At 43.1% G+C, this 19485-nt stretch overlaps 1 protein-coding gene across 2 annotated transcripts in view; it reads left to right on the top strand.

The window, feature by feature from the left end:
* LOC138521585 (keratin, type I cytoskeletal 20-like) overlaps positions 1-19485 on the top strand; it is a 153277-nt gene that overhangs the window by 66233 nt on the left and 67559 nt on the right. The gene's annotated exons all lie outside the window — the stretch shown is intronic.

Raw genomic sequence — 19485 nt, forward strand, 5'->3', positions numbered from 1 at the left:
CCACACAGACAAAGGTCAAGTCCTAAAATACATAGGGGGACTAATTGGCGTACGCAATGGGATGTGACATCACCAGAAATTAGCATATCAAGCAGTGGTCGAAGTGTACGAAAAGAAGTAGTGGAACTATGTTCCCTACTGGTCCGCGCCGCTCCCCACAACCCCCATCGCCACCGCCCCTCCCATGCACAGTACAAATCCTAAAACACATGTGCCTACTGTTTAAGGGAACGTCCACTGCAGTGCACTGAACGTGCACGTTTCAACTTCTTCCTACACTTTTATTTTAAAACGAAACCGTTCCGGAAAGGTTTCTTTTTAAAATAAAAGTATAGGAACGGTAAAACCTAATTAAAATAAGTATAGGAGCACTGCTCCCGACCGCTCCCACCCACTTCGACAACTGATATCAAGGTGAAATATACAAATGTCATTCATTTGGCTTTGCATAAGAATACTCATTTGCTTTTGGTAAAATCAACCCAAAAAAAAAAACAAGGGAGGATATTTTGCCTCTAATAGTGTTTTGAAAACGTTAAAATGTGTGACTGTGTTAAACTCCATGAACCAATGCCAATGTTCTCCCTGGAAACATGCAGTCCCAAAATGGGACACTTCACCTTTAGTTTTGTGCTCGTTTTGATGAGGTTATTTGGTGTAGGGATAAAGTGCCCTACCTAGTGACCACAGTTAGAGTCCTGAGGTCGGTGTAAATGTAAAAAGACAGAAATGTTCTCGTTTTACACGAAGCCTCTAAAATACCAGGGGGGACATCATCCGCCCTCTGAAAAAAGTGGGTGAACGCAGTGTACCCCCGACTAGAGCTCTGCATACAGATGCCTTGGACTACAGCTGCAGTAAGGACCCAACTCAGCGGAGTCAATGGAAAGGGATCGTGTGTGTCATTGGTACGCATGGGGCAAATGGGTAGCTCAGGGCAAGCATGCTTGTCTTGGAAGCAGGGACGTCATTTAGGGGTCACCAGATGTCACACCGCGACCCCTAAGGTCTTCCTTGCTACCCCTGTGGTCTCCTTTGCTACCTCTAAAAAAAAAAAACATGTTTTTATTTTTTAGTAAATTGAGGTTCCAGGGCTGTGCCAGCAGCATGTGTCTCTTTGTTTCTGGAGAGGCTGGTTTTCTGATAGCTATAGCCATTACGATAGCTCAGTGGGTTGAGCGCTCACTGCTGCAATGTGTGTGTTTCTGCAGGTTGCAGGTTCGACTCCCGGCAAGGTCAACCCACCCTTTCATTATGGTGATACTAGTCGGGTAATATTGTCTGTATATTCGTTCTATATGAAGCGCTTAAGCATAAATGCTTTATAATAACACATCATTATAGTTTGGCCTTGGACGTCTGTTTGCATTTACAGTAATTTGGTAATATGGGCCTATACAGGCTGATCTTAATGATACATATGATGATCCATTCTTGTATAAATGTATATCACTTTGAAGCAAGACATCACAGAGAAGCATGGGTTCACTACCCGGCCTTGCACTTAGAGCTTGGATTCTAGCATTAAATGCAATGTTAAAGCCAAATTAAATTTATTTGCAGACCCCTGGGACGGGGATGTTGGCTATTTATTGAAAAGCTCCTAGGCACTACACAGGATTTTTGAGGAGTGTTTTTTATGTGTGAAATCTTGTTATTCCCGGGCAGCACTCTTGGATTTAAAGACACATAGGGAGAGCAAGAGCTGCTTCACACTATGCTCATAGAATCAAAGGACTGAGAAAGTGCAGGCCTTGCCCAGAGTTCTTGGCCTGCGTCCAGGGTCTTGGTTGGGTAGCGTGCAGCGAAAGTCAACATTTCATGCCCTGGGTGTACATATCTTTCTTTACTGTAAACAACGCTGGACTCTTATCATGGGAGCAGAACACGTCATTTAAAAGCTGTACAGTTGGGTTTTGACTTACAACCAAAACTCAAACAGTGAGAGGAGTAGGTTGCTCCAGTTGGTATAGCGCCAGCCTGTACAGAGCACTGGTAGAGTGAGGTGAAGTCACAAAGGGCAAGGTGCCGGTTTAAGCAAGCAAGCTCTCAACTAAGGCATGAACAGAAGCATTGAAATCAAGATTTTAACAGAAGAACATTTCTGCCAGGCCAAGCGGATCTACCCATGATTTTGTCATCTGGGCTCATTAGGAGATTGATATGTGCCAGTACTGGGTTTCCAAATAAGGACATATTCATAGGGGTGGCTGTGTCATGCTGCCATCCCTAAAAAAACGTTTAAGTCTGGATACAATAGGGCAATATGCTGGTAGGAAGATTTCTTGACTGGGGTTCTGGGGTATCATTGGCAGTTATTGGGACAAACTCCCAGATAGGTTTGAGGGCTACTAGGAGTTTGCGGACTCAGATCTCATGAAAGGCCCAACACCTTTCCCCCCAAATGGAATGCAGGCCCAGACATGCAGCAAGTTGAACTGTGGTTTATTAAAGCCAAAACCAACAGGGATCAGTACAAGGAAAGAAGAACAATCCGTGGACATCTTCATGTTCCCTGGCTCGCAGGCCAGTTTTGTGGGCCAGTTGCGTCACGCTGTCGTCACAACCTGGTCCCTTCTCCAGCAAACCTATACATGTTAGTTCACTGGCCCTCGCATGTCAGGTGGCTGGCCTAGCCGGTTCTCAATTATCTAATTCTACACAATGTTGCATTTTGAGGGTCTTACAATTGGTTTTGCCTGTTGCTACCCACCCCTAGGGTCCTGAACTATGATTGGCTAGAGCTGCTGTCCCCAGGACGGGGCTTGAGGTGTACCTTTTCAAGGTAATAAGTATAACTATGTGTCTGCATTGTAACTTGTGTGCACCACCTAGTCTATGAGAGTGCCATTCATATCATGAAATTATTGTCTTCTTGCTATAATGACTTTGTTGCAAGCTTCTGTCTGGTGGCGTGAGATTGCTTCTCTTCCCAGCGCCGGTTTCGATTCATCATCCAGGCTTGGCGAGTAACGTATCTAGAGTCTGTGTTTGTGCCCCTTCTGAGCTCTGAATTATTATAAATGTTGGAGAATTATTTGTTTACTGCAGCTGGTGTTACTGTCGTTCAGGGAATTGAATGTCACTCTGATCTCTGGCCTTGGCATTCAGCTACGTTTGATATAATTTGATACTTTATTTGTATTGCGCTCATACACAAGTGTTTCAGAGTGTGACAAGGCAAGGGAGGGGAATAAGGGATGACAAAACAACGATCACACTAGGCCCAGTAACATTGAGAATACACAAGTACAGGGGAGAGGAAAATGGGAAAGTACAAGGGGGAGGGGAGGGGCAGTGCGGGACACGTGATAAAAACAACAACATCTAGTGCAGCGAGCAGGTGCAAATGCAAGGTTAAAGCACAGACAAGGGGTATCTAATAAGTGCAACTAGGGGACTGTAAGGTTGCAGATACACACCCAAGTGCAAGGGTTGCCAGGAGCCAATGTGGTTGTGTGGCTGGGTGGGCAGGGACCTGGGCCCGAAAATCATAGGGTAACCTGCTGCCCGGTGCTGAAGCACACAGATCAACAGGGGAGAGCAAGAGCAAAGGCAGAAGCAAAGAGGAAGGTCTGGGGGCACTTCCGGAACTGAAGATGTTTATCCACAAGTTTCAGAGAGGCGGGAGGCTGTTCAAGAGGGAGGCCTCATGCTCTCCTGTGGTGCCTGAATTCAGCTCAGCTCTCGGCAAGGGCCTGTGGCCTGCTATGATTTCCTAAGCCATATCATGGCTCTGTAGCTTTGTGCTACTCTATATTCTCCATATGTTAGTCACTCTGGAGTGTCATGTCCATTGGGTGCTCCTGCAGTTCCATAAGGTTAATTTGCATATATGCATCTGCAAGCATTCAGTCAGGACCTCTTGTGTCTTGTGGTTTCTGCATTGCTGCGTTTATGCTCGTGCCAAAATAATATAGCAATGACAGTATGTATATGTGACTGTCCTGTAACTATAGTGCTGTGCATCCATGTTTTTCGTGTACTCGAATGTGTGCGTATGTTTTATTGTGCAGATGGCACGTGTGCTTCTTGTCTAATGGTGCTAAGTCGTGGTGTCGCTAATGATGTCAGTAACATGACCGCTTAATGCTTTAGTCGATACTGTCAATTGAAGTCTCCTTAGTTGCCACCTGAGGGTTTTCATCCACTCTAGGTAGGCTCAGTAACACCCCTGGTCTGTAAGGTTGGCTGAATTGGTACCTCTTGACAAACTTGTCAATGATTGGAGCACTGGGGATTGGTGCAAAATAGAATGGATGGTCACAATATCTTTGTTTCCTCTTCCACATCATATACTTGATCAGTGGGGGAGGAGGGGGTGATTTTGCCCATCCCTCTTCACAGTATATGTGGGTTGGGAGTAGTTGAGATCTGATAGAGTGTGAAGGAGCACTTGAAGCACCTGAGACCCTGGTGACTCACTGATTAACTCCCAGTAGGATGGCTGGGAGAACTTGCATGATGACAGTCTTGCTACTCGGGGAATGGGAGAATGCATGTATATACACAATGGGCCTCATTACGAGTCGGGCAGTAGGGGATACCGGGCACCGCTAAGGAGACCGGTGCGGTCCCCTACCGCCTGATTCCGAGGTCCCCCAACAGGAACCGCAAGGGACGTGTGGTCAGACGACATGTCCCTTACGGGTCCCCCTAGAGGACAAGGCCGCAAATAACGGGCTTGCCATTCGCGAGCCTGTTATTTGCACCTTCCCCATTCCCATTGAGCCCTATGGGGGCTCAGATGGGAATGGGGAATTAATGGTGCAATGGGGACTTACCGGTCCCGCCAAGGTCGGACTAGACCGGTAAGTCCCCATTGCACCACACCGGACTCGGTCCCGTTATTGGTGGCAGTCATGGCGCAAATAGCGCCATGACTGCCACCAATCTCGTAATGAGGCCCACTGTCAGAGTACAGAGTATGCTTGCTTGCATAGACTGCTGGCGGCATTTTAAATTGAGTGTGTTGGTGGTCTTCGGGAAGGAGAAGGGTTGGTGGTTGCCAATGACCCACATGTGTTTTCTAGTGACAGGTATCTAGGGAGCTGACCTGTGTGTGGCCATCTATGAGTGGGATTGGTGACTATTGACTGAGCAACTTGTAGCCTACATTAGCAAGTGGTTGACAAAAAGGGAAAGGAACTGGGCTGTCATAGAATAAAAGGCATATGCAGTTGTGTGGGTCGTAAAGAATCCTACATCTTTGGGTCACACTTTATGATCCAGACGGACCACAGGCCTCTGTGATGGTTAATAGCTATGCAAGGGGAGAGCCCTAAGCGTTTGTAATTGGTTATTTATAACATGCTTAATACCCAGAGGTTTCTAAGCACGGACCCAGGGATTGAATCTGTGTTGCTCCATGTCATCTTGTGTCCAAGACGAGGATGTTGCCCCTGAGCTATCCTCCCAAGACTTTTGCATAGGGCCATATCCCTAAAGGGATTAGATATGGACATCCAGGACATGCCAGGCTCCCAGCATGGACATGCAGATGTCCTCAGCCGGTACTTTCGCCTTGTTGACAAAGCAGGCCCTCAGTAGGGTGGTGGTTCACATTTTGAGGCTGGGGGACATGCAAGGAATTGGAACAGCTGCACGGGGAGGGTCGCTCGCCTGCGCTTTTTTGATTTTTTAATAATGAAAATGAATGTTGTGATATCAGCCTCACAGAAATGTGTGCAGCCATTCCGCACCCATTTTATCTGCTCCCGCACAAAATGCATAGTCAAGTGTACTGCAGGTAAACACAGCCTACAGGTGCCATCTTCCCCTGTCATATTCAGCTGGAATGTGACAGCCACAGGTTCATCAAAGTATCTCAAGTAGGGGGAAGGCACACCTTTCTCCAGCCAAGAGCAGTCTAATTTAAATATCAAAGGCTCCATGGATCTGCTTTCCCTTTGTCTAATCCGGCTGGTGGCAGTGCATACTATGAGATAATTGAAGCAAGCCTGAAGGGGCTTGGTTGCCGGATAGACAACAGGAAAGACGGGGCTAATGCCCCTTTGGTATACAATGTGTCAACTTGAAGCGAGGTCCCACCTCTCTGAATGAAAGGCAGTGAATGGCCTGTCCGGTTTCAGCAGTTACCACATGTGTCCCTGCAGAGCAGACCCCTGCCAGAGGGGAGAACTATGTGATTTTGGGGAGAGAGGTAGTCTGCTCCCATCACAAAGTTCAAGGGAAACCTGTGCTTTAACCAAGAGTCTGTGAGGACTCATTAACTAGAGAGACACTTTGATCTACAACAGACAGGAAAATGGGTGGGATTTGGGTATATGTTGTCACTCCTTGTCTGTCTTGTTGCTGAGCACTCGGGTCCTGACCTCATGCATACCAGAAGATTGTTGATGGGGACTCAGGATTGGTTCATTGAGGTAGGCTTAGCCTGCACCAATCACTGGGGCCCATCTCACTTGACAGCTCATCCGACGACTTTGAAAGGAGTAAGAAGAAATACTAATTTGGACCCAGGCTGAAGGTACAGTCTACCTTACTTCTTCCACCAGTGAAGGAAGGCCGAGAGTTCCAAGTTTTCTCAGGGGATACCTTTTCTCAAACACTCACTGCGGAATTGGCACAACAGCTGGTGTCAAACATGGCACAGTCTCCAACTTCCAACATATAGGAGGCAGGGGATGGGATTTCCTGCAGGGGCATACAGCTGCTCCTCTATTATCACTTGCATATGTCCCTCAGAGAATTGATCTGCCAGTATCACATTAAATTAAGAAAATTGCAACATGGCTTTTTCCAATGTCCTCCAGAATATTGCACCATGCCTGATTCACATTCCCTTCAGAAAATGGCTATACCAGTTTCAAATTTCTCATAAAAATGCAAGTTTCACTTTACCCTCAACTAATTCATGAATGTCATGCCCAGAAACTCTTTCACCTTGTGGCAGAAAAAAACTATTATCAGAAGCCCCATCATTATCACCAACACGCACACACACACGCATGTGCATGCCACACTAGACACACACACATACATGCACACTATTACACATTTTGGAAGACAACTCACAAGAACATACACTCACGAAAAACACACACATAAGCACACACACTGAACAATTCACATATGTTAATCAATGATGGCTGCATGTGTTTGATTTGACTTATTAAATGTACAAAGAGAAGATTTAATTGCACGGTAGTTGTGCACAATAGTTAGCCGCTGTGTGTCACATTTGGATATAGTTGTGAAGACCAGCCCTCCACAGCACCTTGATTACGAGTATGCAGCTCTCCCCCACAATAAATTCAGTCTAGCTGCACACATATGGCCCAGTTCATGGAAAAGGGTGCATTGATCCAGCAGATCCTGCGCTCTGAGAATGACTCTGTGCAAGCCTGCACACATATGTTTTGCTGCGTGCTCCAGGTAGTCATGGGATTGTTCATGCAAAGTAACGGTATATGCAAGTCATGGCCAGAACGCCCACAACATGCCCCCATGCAAACTACACAACATTTGTGCCTACCTTTGCCCGACCATCCAGCACCCTTGAGAACTGGGTGCGATCACCCATTAATTTGCGTACACCCAAGTTACGATCGGCACCACTCAATTTACGATCAGCATCACTCAACTTGTGTCAACCCAAGTTACGAGGTCCTGATCATAACTTACAGAGGGCATGCAAGTTACCAATGCCCGTAACTTGTGTGCACCCCTGCGACTGTACGTACCGTCACCCGTATGATCAGTGTTTTGCGCACTCGTTGTTTCCTATGGGCCTTTGGACTTTACGCCTGCTATCATAAAGTCTTTATATAATTATCCTGCTGTGCTAAAGAGCTTTATAAAGCTAAAGTACTTGCATATATCTGGTGGCGGCTTGAATCAGAGCCAGAGCTCTGCACGTGCACCTTAGCCAGAAAAACTACATTTCCTAGCGGGTTTGTAGTTCTTTCAACTACAAATTTGCAATCAAGGCACAAACACGCCAGCGCAAACAAGACAAGCTGGTCTGTGGCAGTCCGTTGCGCTCTGGTGCCGTCAGTGTTACTCTGACCATTTCTAAGTAAGTAAACATGAGCGCTGCATCTGTTTATGCAATGATTGAGAAAGCAAAAGTTGACTCTAAGCTAAGATCCATGTATTTGGCAAATAAGGTAACTCAGGCTGACTCCCGTTTGAGTAAAGCATGTGACCTCCTTTCAAATAGAGATAGCCTTACACAGATTAATTAAGCTAACATGGCGGGAGCGGTAATTGTAAACTTCGACCAAACCTCTGAAAAGCTTGTTGGTAACAAGTCTCCAACCCTTCAAGATACAGGAAACAATATTGACATCATAATTAATGATGTGAGGTCTAACGGACCTCACACTAAAAACAACCTGGAAGACACCTTAGGAGTTTCAAACATAAAGACACAGATGGCAATTAGTAAACCAGCCTCCGACACCCTCAAACTCGCCTTGCTTAATAGAAGGTACTAAACCAAACATTCTCTGCATATACACGATTACATCCTAGAGTATGAGATTGATATATTATGCCTCACCGAAACATGGTTACAAGAGCAGTGGCCCCAGTATTGAGCTATCGACACCACAAGGATATAAAATGCTCCACCAGTTCCGTCTAGAAGGAAAGGGGAGCAAAGTTGCTATTATTAGCAGAAAAGGAAATAGGAATTTTTTAATCACAAATTGAATGTTCAGGATGTGAAGCCTTTGTGCTAAAATAACACAGACAGCAAACTCCAGCATTGGTTTTTATCTACTTTATAGACCTCCCGTTGACATACTTACATTTAACGGAGACCTCTTAACTTAATGCCTCAAATCGCCCTTATACTTCAACCATACTATTAGGTGATTTAATCCGATGGCAGGGAGACACAAAAGACAAGCAAGCCATATAGTTGGAAGAATATCTCACCAATGCAGGATTTACTATTCAAAACAACAAACCAACTCACATTGGGGCCACATACTTGAATGGGTGGCAACTTGTAATGTTGAAATCTGCAATCTTTCCACTAACCCATGTGTCTGGTCCGACCATAGCAAAATAGAATGTACCATTGTACTGCCCTTACCCAAGAGGTTATCTTGTGGACTACCTAAGAAAATTTCAAACCAAAACTATAATAACATTAAGGCAGGGGATTTGAAAGCATGTATGCAAACCATCATGATAGAAACCTCAGACTCCCCAGACATATTAGCGGAAAGGTACAAACTCAGAATATCCCAACTGATAGAAGCGGTTGCACCAATTAAAACAAGGATAATTAGAGACCGCCCAAACCAACAAAAATGGTATATGGAAGATTAAAAAACTCTCAAACAGGACAAAGGAAAGCGGAGGGAGCATGGGCTAAAGACCCATCTGTGGAAAATAGAGAGAAATGGAAAATCACTGAAAGAAATTATAAAAAAAGGATTCTTGAAGCAAAATGTACATACTATGATGCTCAAATTGAACAAGCAGGACATAGCAACATAAAGCTTTTTGAATCGTATAGATCTTGGGAGAAACCTGGTGCCCTTACCCAAGGTATTAATCCCAACAAGGAAGATTGCGATAATGTACAAAAGGCTTTTCAAAATAAAGTCCTTTTAGACTATGAACAAATTCACAATGCACAAGGGGTAACAACGACATCCCTAAAACCAGAAGGAGAGACCTGTAAAGAGACCTGGAAGATAGTGCCATACCAAAGTTTAACTTTCAAGAGATAACTACAGCAGATAACTTGCTCTTGCTTGCTAATATCTGATCCACTGCTTGCATCGAGGATACCCTCCCCTCGAAAATCATTCTCAAGCATAGTAACATCTTTGTTCCATTTCTCACATGTTTTGTAAACGCCTCTTCTGCTCAAAACAGTGTGCCAACTGCCATTAAGGAAGGGTTGGTCACTCCTATTGTTACAAAGACTGGGCTTAGTGAGAAGGATCCCTTAAACCAATACCCAATAACAAACACCCCTTTCCTTTTAAAAATACTAGATAAATCGGGCACTAAACAACTGCAGACCCATTTTGAATCTACCTCAGTGTTTCACCATAAACAATCGGGTCTCCGCCGGAATTATGGTACTGAAACTGCATTACTAGATCTGCAAACGTGGATGTGTTTAAACAGCTCTAAGACTGAGCTTATCGTCTTATCGTCTTCGGATCTACCCAGGCTAGAAAGAAACTTGACCCATCCTACACAAGTTTTACAATCGACTCTTGCAACATAAAAGTGGTTGAAAGGGTAAAAACCCCGGGCACCATTTTTGAAGCATCTTCAAATGCAGATGCTCATGTCGAATATGTAACAAAAAATACACATTACCATCTAAAAATTCTACGACAGATCAATACTTTAGTATCTCGCAAAAATGGTGATACTTTATTCTGAGGCATAATTATACCCCGCTTGGATTACTGCAATGCCTTATTGAATGGGGCAGGCAAAGGGAACATTCAAAAGTTGCAGATCATCCAGAACAATGAATAATTTTCAATGAAATAAGAAGAGAGCACATCTCACAGTATCGTAAGAAACTTCACTGGCTACCAATAGAAAAAAGAATTAAATTCAAGACACTGACCCTTACGCATAAGTGTGTTCATAGAGAGGCTCCACTATATCTGAAGCAAACTGTAAAAAAATACTCACCATGCAGGTCTCTGCACTATAGTGCTGCACACCTCCTGATCACATCACAGATCAAAAGGGCTAGATGATTCGGCAGATCTTTCCCCATACCAATTCAAACAGAAGCAAACTATGAGGTCTACAGGAAAATCCAGACAACAACCTTGTTTGAATAAACCAGTCATCAAATCGTAAAAGTCTATATGCCGTAAGTTTTGCACCCTGATTCCCATGGGCAATGGTGAGGTATAAAATAAATAAATAAATAAATCATGTGGCATATGGGTCTTGGGGTTTGTGTGTGATTTTTCATGACATAACGTTCAGAGTACAAATCCATGAATACAGTTCTTTTTGCATTGGTATGTGCGTGCCATTGCTTTGCCGTGGAACGTCCCTCAACACACCCACATTTTCATGTGTTCGTCCTCATTCTGCATGTTCCGCCCCCTATCGCGGAGTCCACACAAGTCCCAGAAAAGTCCTGCAAAATCACTTCCATGAATCGCCGAACATGGATGTGCACACAGATTGGCACGCAAATACCGATTTTCCATGCAAATATATCCATCAATCAGGAACTTTATCTTTACCACATTGCACAACGCAAAACCCATTATCATGCAGCTCTCACCCACTATAAATTCGGCCTAGCTGCACACATAATCCCACACACCCTACTCACTGCACAGCACCACATTAATTATAATTCAACTACTGCACACCACCTCCAGCATTAGAATGCAACTATCCCCCACGTTAAGTTTGGCCTAGCTTCATACATATCTAGTGCACACACACACACTATTTATTTCTCTGACCATTTACACTTAGCTGGACTGCTGTTTCCGAGGGCGTTCATCCTGCAGTGCACTGAGACCGTAACAATGGTGAAAGGCTCTATACAAATAACCATTAACATAACATAACATAACATAGCATAACATAACATAACATAACATAAGATAACATAACAAAGAAGATTTCCTATGTTGCTCCAACCTAGTGGCTTTTCATTTAATTTACACAAAACACTCCTCTTTCTGGTCCCTGCCTTTGGCACACACCATCAAGAGTAGAGCCCCACCCAGCTTCACTGCTTGAGCTAGACACAGTTCCGCTCATGCCTCCTCCCTTCCACCCCAATGAAGCTCTGGCATGGCTCAAACCTTCTGTGGCTCCTCAGGTGAGCATGCTGTCAATGCTTTGATGCGGGACAGGAATGTCTAGTCCAGAATCGTGCCCACCAGATACAGTTATAGTGTGTGTCTAGAACGAATGCATATTACTGTCTAGATGTGAGATGCAACAAGTTCAATGGTCTGCTCTTGGCTGCTTCCCAATGAGTCATTGCTTAACCTCCCATTTTGAAGGTTCTGGAAACTGTATTATAATGGCAGTTTTCTTTTTTTTACTTTCCCTAAATTGTTCCAGTTGTCATATGTCCAAAAAACAATTTTTCACATCTTGATCAAGAGCATAACTTTTGATACATTAATTCTCACTGTTGACAGTCAAGCGCATATTCTGAGTTTGTCAAATATAGGGCCAGCAACCTTTGGCTCTCAAGATGTGGACTACAACTCCCATGATCTCTCCTAATCACCATGCCGGCGCGAGCTAATGAGATTTGTAGTCCAAACCATCTGGAGAGCCACAGGTTGCTGAACTCTTGGCTAGTCTATCAGAGAAACAACAAACGGCCACTGCCTTATTATAAATACCCACCAATAAATATTCAAATCAATTAATGGCTAGTGATGGATGACAGAACACTATTCAAATCCTTGACACTAACACACAGATGCATATACGGGAAGGCTCCATCCTATTTTAAAAGTAAATTAGTTACTTATGTGCCAAGACGCGCACTCAGGTCGGAACCCAAAGGCCTAATTAAGATAACCAGAGTGAAGAAAACAAATGACTTGGGCAAAGCTTTCCACAATAAGGCCGCCACCATGTGGAATAATCTTCCTCTCACTTTCAGGCTAGAAAACAACTACACAAGCTTTCGGAAAAAACTCAAGACTCATGTCTTCAAATAAATCACTGCTTACCAGACGTAAAGCCAACCTCAGAATCGAGCTAATTGTCCCGTGATTATATGTTTTGTCCCAACTGTCTTTATGTTAGTGCCCAGATGCTTGTGAGCGATTGGCGCTATACAAATAAGTAAATAAATAAATAAATAAATAAATAAATAAATAAATAAAATTAAAAAGACACGTTATGGCGCAGAACCTTGATGCCTATTGAACACCAGGCAAAACAACTACTGAAGCAGTACCCATGCCAAGCCCGGGTGCTCACTCGCTATAACACCTACCAGAGCGGCAATGGTAACCCATGAGCCAGTGTTACTAGTCATCTGGTTAATTATGTGGTTTGCTCGTCCCAGACAAAGTTGATTTCTCACCAGTTCATAAGTATTCCATGGCAGGATAATACAATGATCAACGCATTTTGGATTGAATACATTGCTGATTATGGCTTGAATCTGATGTGAAATGGAGAAGAAATCAACATTGTCTCGGACACTTCCATGTGTTTTTTCCCCAGATTTTTATTTTGACTGCTAAATTGTTACCATTCTTTTTTTCCCCTGGACATACCAGTGGAGAACCTCCCAGACACCCCTCACACCGCCACCCTCTCTCCATCCCATGTTGCCTCATCCAAACACCACTGCTGTGGTTTTTGGAAAAATGTCATTGCAAGTGTGGTACAAGAAATATGCTGTGACCTATCTGCAGCAAATAGACTGGATACTTTCTGGGACTATGTGACTATCAGTTTCTCCAAATGACGGGTAATCATTGGCTCATTTGCTGCCATTACTACTTGACAAGGTGTTATGGTATTTCCTCAGCCTCTGGAGGATGGCTCAGGGGCAACACACTTGCCTTGGAAGCAAGACACCACGAAGCAACACAGGTTCAATCCCTTGTGCTTAGCAACCTCTGGCTATTAATTGGGTTATAATTAACTATAGGTATAGTGCGGGAACCCTGGCGCTTGCAGTGGTTTTGGCTGCCCTTTGTTTCAGGACCATCTTTTAGGAAATTACCTAAATGTTTTCAGAAAGGATGGTAGGCCTTGTTTACATCTAAACATACACAAAACTAAATGCCTTTTCTACAACACACCCTTCGGGTGCAGCCATGGAAAAAATTATTTCTGCTAAAAATATTTATTTATTTATTTGAACATTTATATAGCGCACAAAACCCAGAGGTATCTTGAAACTATTATTGTTTAGGAGTGTGTGATTGTGGGGATGGAGGAGACCCCAGACTCTTACAGGCAAATCCTAAGATTGTGTTAGATTGTGTTACACAGCTTTACTTAAATGTAGTATTGAAAAAGGCCTGATAGTGGAGTCAAGGGCATGGTATCTGTAATACTGTTTTGGCTGTTGCATTAGGAAAAGGTGTTTGGACTACGATACGCTTCCCTTACCTGCTCGACTTCTGGCCCATACAGCACGGTGCTTTTAAGGCTGTCCTTAGCGTTGGACACGCCCACCAGGAAGCAATTGGAATAAATTCAGAGCTGCTCGCCCTCGCGGCGTAAAGCCTGATAGTGGAGTCAAGGGGGTGGTATCTGTAACACTGTCTTGGCTGTTTGGGCTACGTGCAAGGGCTCCACGGATCTAACCTCTTACAAACGGAATTCTACAAGGGCAGGCGTTCTACACATAGGTAAGGAAAGCCAAACTACCTATTGTACAGCCTGTGGATTTGCGTGAGTATGTGGGAGTGAAACTTCTTTGATCATGCGACTCCGTGCAGCTCGATATAGCGAATGCTGGTGTCTGTGGAACTTTTCTTTTGAGTCGGCGTACTTTGACTATACTGCTGCTGAGCTGTAGAACTAGCTGGCACCACATAGTGCACGTAGCAGAAATTATAGAATGAAGCTCAGGAGTAAACTGAAAAATACGAAAATCACCCAAAAACCCAAAAATAAGGGGAAATCTTTGGCTACAACTGACAATAGCCTTCAATCCCCTGTTGTCAAGGAAAAGAAGATTACGGATTTCTTTGGCGACCAGACTGTTGTGGTGCAAGTACACTCTGAGCCACTCTCTACTACTCCTAGTAAGAGCGAGGAGATAGGTATTACGGCAGAGTTTGATAATAATAATTCTCTACTAAATCTGTGCCACAGTTTGGAGGGCCAAATTCTCCACCTAGAAAGGTCTGGGAACCCTGAGACGGTAAAGCCTTCGGAAGCCACCTCCGAACCTGATCCCAATACTGTGGACATCTCCTCAAGTACCATAATGAATACAAATAAGGAAAGAATCTCCTGTTCTCCCCGCCTGACAGGCTTGGTAGGCGCTACTAATGAGGAAGCTAGGGCAGCACAGGATAGTGTATCCATGAGTCTTAACCATGACTGTGGCAAATGTAACATTGATTCTAAACTCAAAGACCTTGACACCCACAATACAGCAACTAGTTTTGCACTTAAAATATTATTAAGGCTTTGCTATACGACTGCTGCACAAGCCAGGAACAATGCCGAAATATTAAAAGAACTATCGAAGGCTAATACCTCCAATAAGCGGGGAGAATCTAATATAAGATTGGAAGTTCCAATAATGATTGTTCCAATTGTAGACATGTGTAAAGTACATCTAGATTCCACCTTGGTTGAAATACTGGCAGAGAGAGAGTTGAAAGTGAGAATGGGCGTCCCCTATCGAAATGAAAGAAACGCAAGAGACTTAGAGAATCAGAGAAAATGACTTAAGAAGGCGATAATTTGGCAGACAAGGGAAGTGCAACCAAAGTAACAAAGAATAATCGCACAAAAAGAGAGAGAAAGAGAGCGGCTAGAAATGCAAGAAAGCGTGCGGAAAAAATAAGTGGAGAAAAAAAGGGCACCCTAACATCATGCGCAGATAAAACAAAAACCAGCTCCACTAAACAGTGTAATGCGCAAGCTGAGGAAACTGTGTGTCAGGGTAGTAGTGATAGCTCTACCAATGACACTGGCGTTTCATATGTGAGCAGTAGCTGCAGTACGGCCGAATCGACAGATATATCACTGCCCATCACAAAATCAAAGGTTACCTTTTCTAAGATAGTTCAAGACAACTGGGTAACCCCTGGTAAATCAGAGGCAAAGCCCGGAAGGTTTACTAATACTGTGAATTCCTGAAATGGGTCTCTCCATAAAAAGTAGTTTACTATCTCCTATTCAAATAAATGAAATACCACTGTGATTAATAGAAGGGTGTTGCTGGAAGCCCTAAACAGGCAACTCCAGCTAAGAATATTGAAAAGTGGCGATTTTAAATTTGTTGAGCCCTGTAAGGGTAATTTTAGCTGAATCACTGCTATTCTGAGGCGGTGGTAAGTCTTGTGAGAGAATATAAAGAGGAACTGAAGCGTAATGGTTATCTTTTGGACGTGAAAGTGAATGAGGTAGAAGGCCATAGTAGCAACTCTGCTTGTTCTGAAATCCCCAAAGATGACCAACGGCCAAAAGCTGCCAAAATGGGTAATGACATAAACAAATCACATTGGGAATGGCTATGCTCCTTCTTGCCACCAGTATCCAATAGAGAATGATTGGATTCCACTATTATATCCTGGAATTAGAGGGGCCATTCCCATCTCTTCTCAGAAAATGGGTCTTTCAACCTATTAAAAGATGCACTATTTCTTCTCTTGCAGGAAACATGGCTATTGAAGGGTGCAGTGTTTGAAGGTTTCAAAGTGAATCACAATGTTTCAAAAAAGGGAGAAAAGGGCCGCCCCATCGGAGGCCTTACCATTTTAGTCTCCAACATATCAAATTCTCAAGAATGTGTACTGTTGCCAACTTATTCTAGTGTGTTAATATTAGTGGCTGACCTGTCTAATAACTGTAAAATCTTGCTGATTAACATATATGATCCCCCAGGACTGGACCAAACATTTGCTATACAACAAACTATATTTGATTTTTTGCCCAACCAATCCGTGGTAGAGGGAGAAATGAATATTATACTTGGAGGTGACCTTAATGCTAACTTGTTAGCCGATGACATAGGCATACTAACTAAAGCAGCAATTTGGAGAACTTTCATTAACGATAATGAATTAGGGTTACTAAATGGAAGTAGACATGACAAATCCCCCAACAGTATAACAAGGACAAACAACGCCCATACCTCTGCACTTGACTGTAAATGTCTAAGTGACAAGCTACTTGGCCAGACTAAAAGCTTTGAAACTCTGAGCAACACATTTAGTGATCATTATCTCCTACAAGGCAGACTTGAACTGGATATTTCACCCCCCGCGACAGATGCCGTAGGTGAGATATATACCTGTAGTAATGGCACTAGAATTGGATGGTCTGACACTAACTTGGCCAAAGCTAAGAGCTGGTGTGAAAACATTGAAGTTGAACAGTTTCTCCATACCTCGGTGGATAATATAGTAGCTTGGATTTCTAATAATCTCTCCAATGTTATGCCTATTCCAGGGAATGTCTGTCCTTTAAAGAACAATGCCATTAACAACAGACTGCTTGATAAAAACATAAGGGATATGAAAAGGGAGATGTGAAGAAATCTGAGACAATGCAACAAGCTCTGCTTAAGTCCCAAAGCACGCTATAGAGGTAGAAGGGTGATTCAAAATAAGTACTTTAATGCAATTAAAGTCTATCGAACATCAAAGAGGAATGCTAGCTGGCAACATATAGTCCGGCTGCTGAATGAAGGTGATGCTAGGAAAATGTGGGCCTGTTTTAGAAACATGAATAATGCTGTAACCCAGAGCTCCTGATCCCCATCGACAGTCACACTTGGGTACATTTTCTAACAAACAAATGTCAAGGTGAATCTCCAAAGCTCGATATATGTCTTATAGCTAAAATGTCCATATGTAGGGATGATATTGTGCTATCAATTAAGAAGTTAAAGAGCTCACGAGCCCCGGGACCAGATGGTCTACGTAATATCATCCTAAAAGAAAATCCGGAAATTTGGGCTGATATCCTAATAATACTTTTCCAAAAAGTTATTGATACAGGGCGGTTGCCAAACTCTTGGAAGACCTCTATCTAATATTATACCTATCTTTAAGAGTGGCCTGCATAATCTCCCCGAGAACTATAGGCTAATAGCTCTTACTGATGTCCCTAGCAAGATTTTTTGTACTATGATCCTACAGGAAATTAATAAGAGGATTGCTAGGGACAATATTTTAGATAAAGCTCAGACCGGTTTTCGGAAAGGATGTGCAACGGTAGATTATATCTTTATACTAAACACATTAATAGAACAGGCTAACTGCAACAAAAATCTACCACTATATGTATTATTCGATGATTTCACCTCCACTGTTGACTCGGTTGAGCGGGAGTGACTGTGGATGAAACTCAAAGTTTGTGGTATGCCATCAAATCTGTTGTACTTCTGTATGATGATTTATGACGACAGCAGGTCGAGGGTATGCTTGGATAATTGAGGTACCCTATCTGAATCCATTCACATCTCTAAAGGCATAAGACAGGGATGTGCACTAGCACCCAATTTTTACAATTTGTTCATGTCTGATTTTGGTTATATTTTTAAAGACAAAATGAATGCCTTAGCCAAAATCGGGCGACATAAGGTGGGGTGGATCTGCTACGCAGATGATATTATAATCATGGACAATAGGTATGTGGGCATCTGTAATAGTGCTGCATCCCTGTGCGAATACACAGAAACTAATGACCTTACTATTAATCTGAAAAAAACACAATTTATGCCCTTTGGATCACACTGCTTCAATCGACCATACTTTGCTCACTGGGATCTATAAGGAAAGTTAACAGCTATAAATATCTGATCAAGGAAATATGTGGTGAGAGAAAGAAAATGAACCTGCTAGTTCAAAAGAGCAAACAAACTAAGATAACAGCAACTCTAACAGCAGTTACAAGTTTTTCTAACAAAACAGCGAGTTTTAGTCTATTGGGAATCATTAACATATACAAGCAAAGATTGGTTGCAATGTTCTCGTTTGCCTTGGAAGACTCGTTTTCTTTTTGGTCTGATTGGGCAGATGTGACAGAGGGTGTGATATGGTGGAGAATATTAGGTCTCTCAAACTATACGCTGACTCAGGCCATTCGGTTAGAAATGGGGTTGATATCTCTATCTACCCAAATTGACTACAACATGGCAAAGTTATATATTAAAATAATGTATGCACATCAAAGTACACTGCTACATATCCTACGAGAAGGATTGAAGGGAGGAAATATGGGGGCCCTGAATACCTTCCAGAAGAAAATCCAGGATATATTTGAAAGAATCCCCTTTGTCCCAAAATGGGTTTATGGTGAGGCGGTGGTACTGAAGGCCCGGAAAAACTCTCTGGAAAAGTGGGATTGGACCCACAGCAATGACAGGGCTGCTGAATTCAGCTCCTTATGTTCATTTGCAAAATTATCATTCCTGTATAAAAAAAAACATAGTATTACCTAAAGCTAATGCCCTATACGGCAAGCCGAAATATTTTCTTGGATATGAGGCTAAACCGACTCAATGTTCTGGGGGTATGGGGAGCACGGCTAAAAATCCCGGAGGAAAGGAGGATGTGCAGATTGTGCTGTAATGAAAATGAGAAGGAAACCATAAGACATGTGCTTACTTGATGCAAGAACATGATACCTATCTATGGGAAATACTTTGTAAAATATTAATATGATCTGACTGATATTGCCAGTGAAAGGTTTTGATGCTTAGCTGGATGGAATAGGTGTTTAATAATTGCAGTAACCCAGATTTGGAAGGTGGCAAATTTTCGCCTCAAGGAGTTCGAAGAAAATGTGAAGTTACTAACAGAATTATAATTGCATTTTGTT

This window comes from Ambystoma mexicanum, chromosome 13 (assembly GCF_040938575.1).
Source record: "Ambystoma mexicanum isolate Mex_15411 chromosome 13, UKY_AmexF1_1, whole genome shotgun sequence".
Taxonomy (NCBI): domain Eukaryota; kingdom Metazoa; phylum Chordata; class Amphibia; order Caudata; family Ambystomatidae; genus Ambystoma; species Ambystoma mexicanum.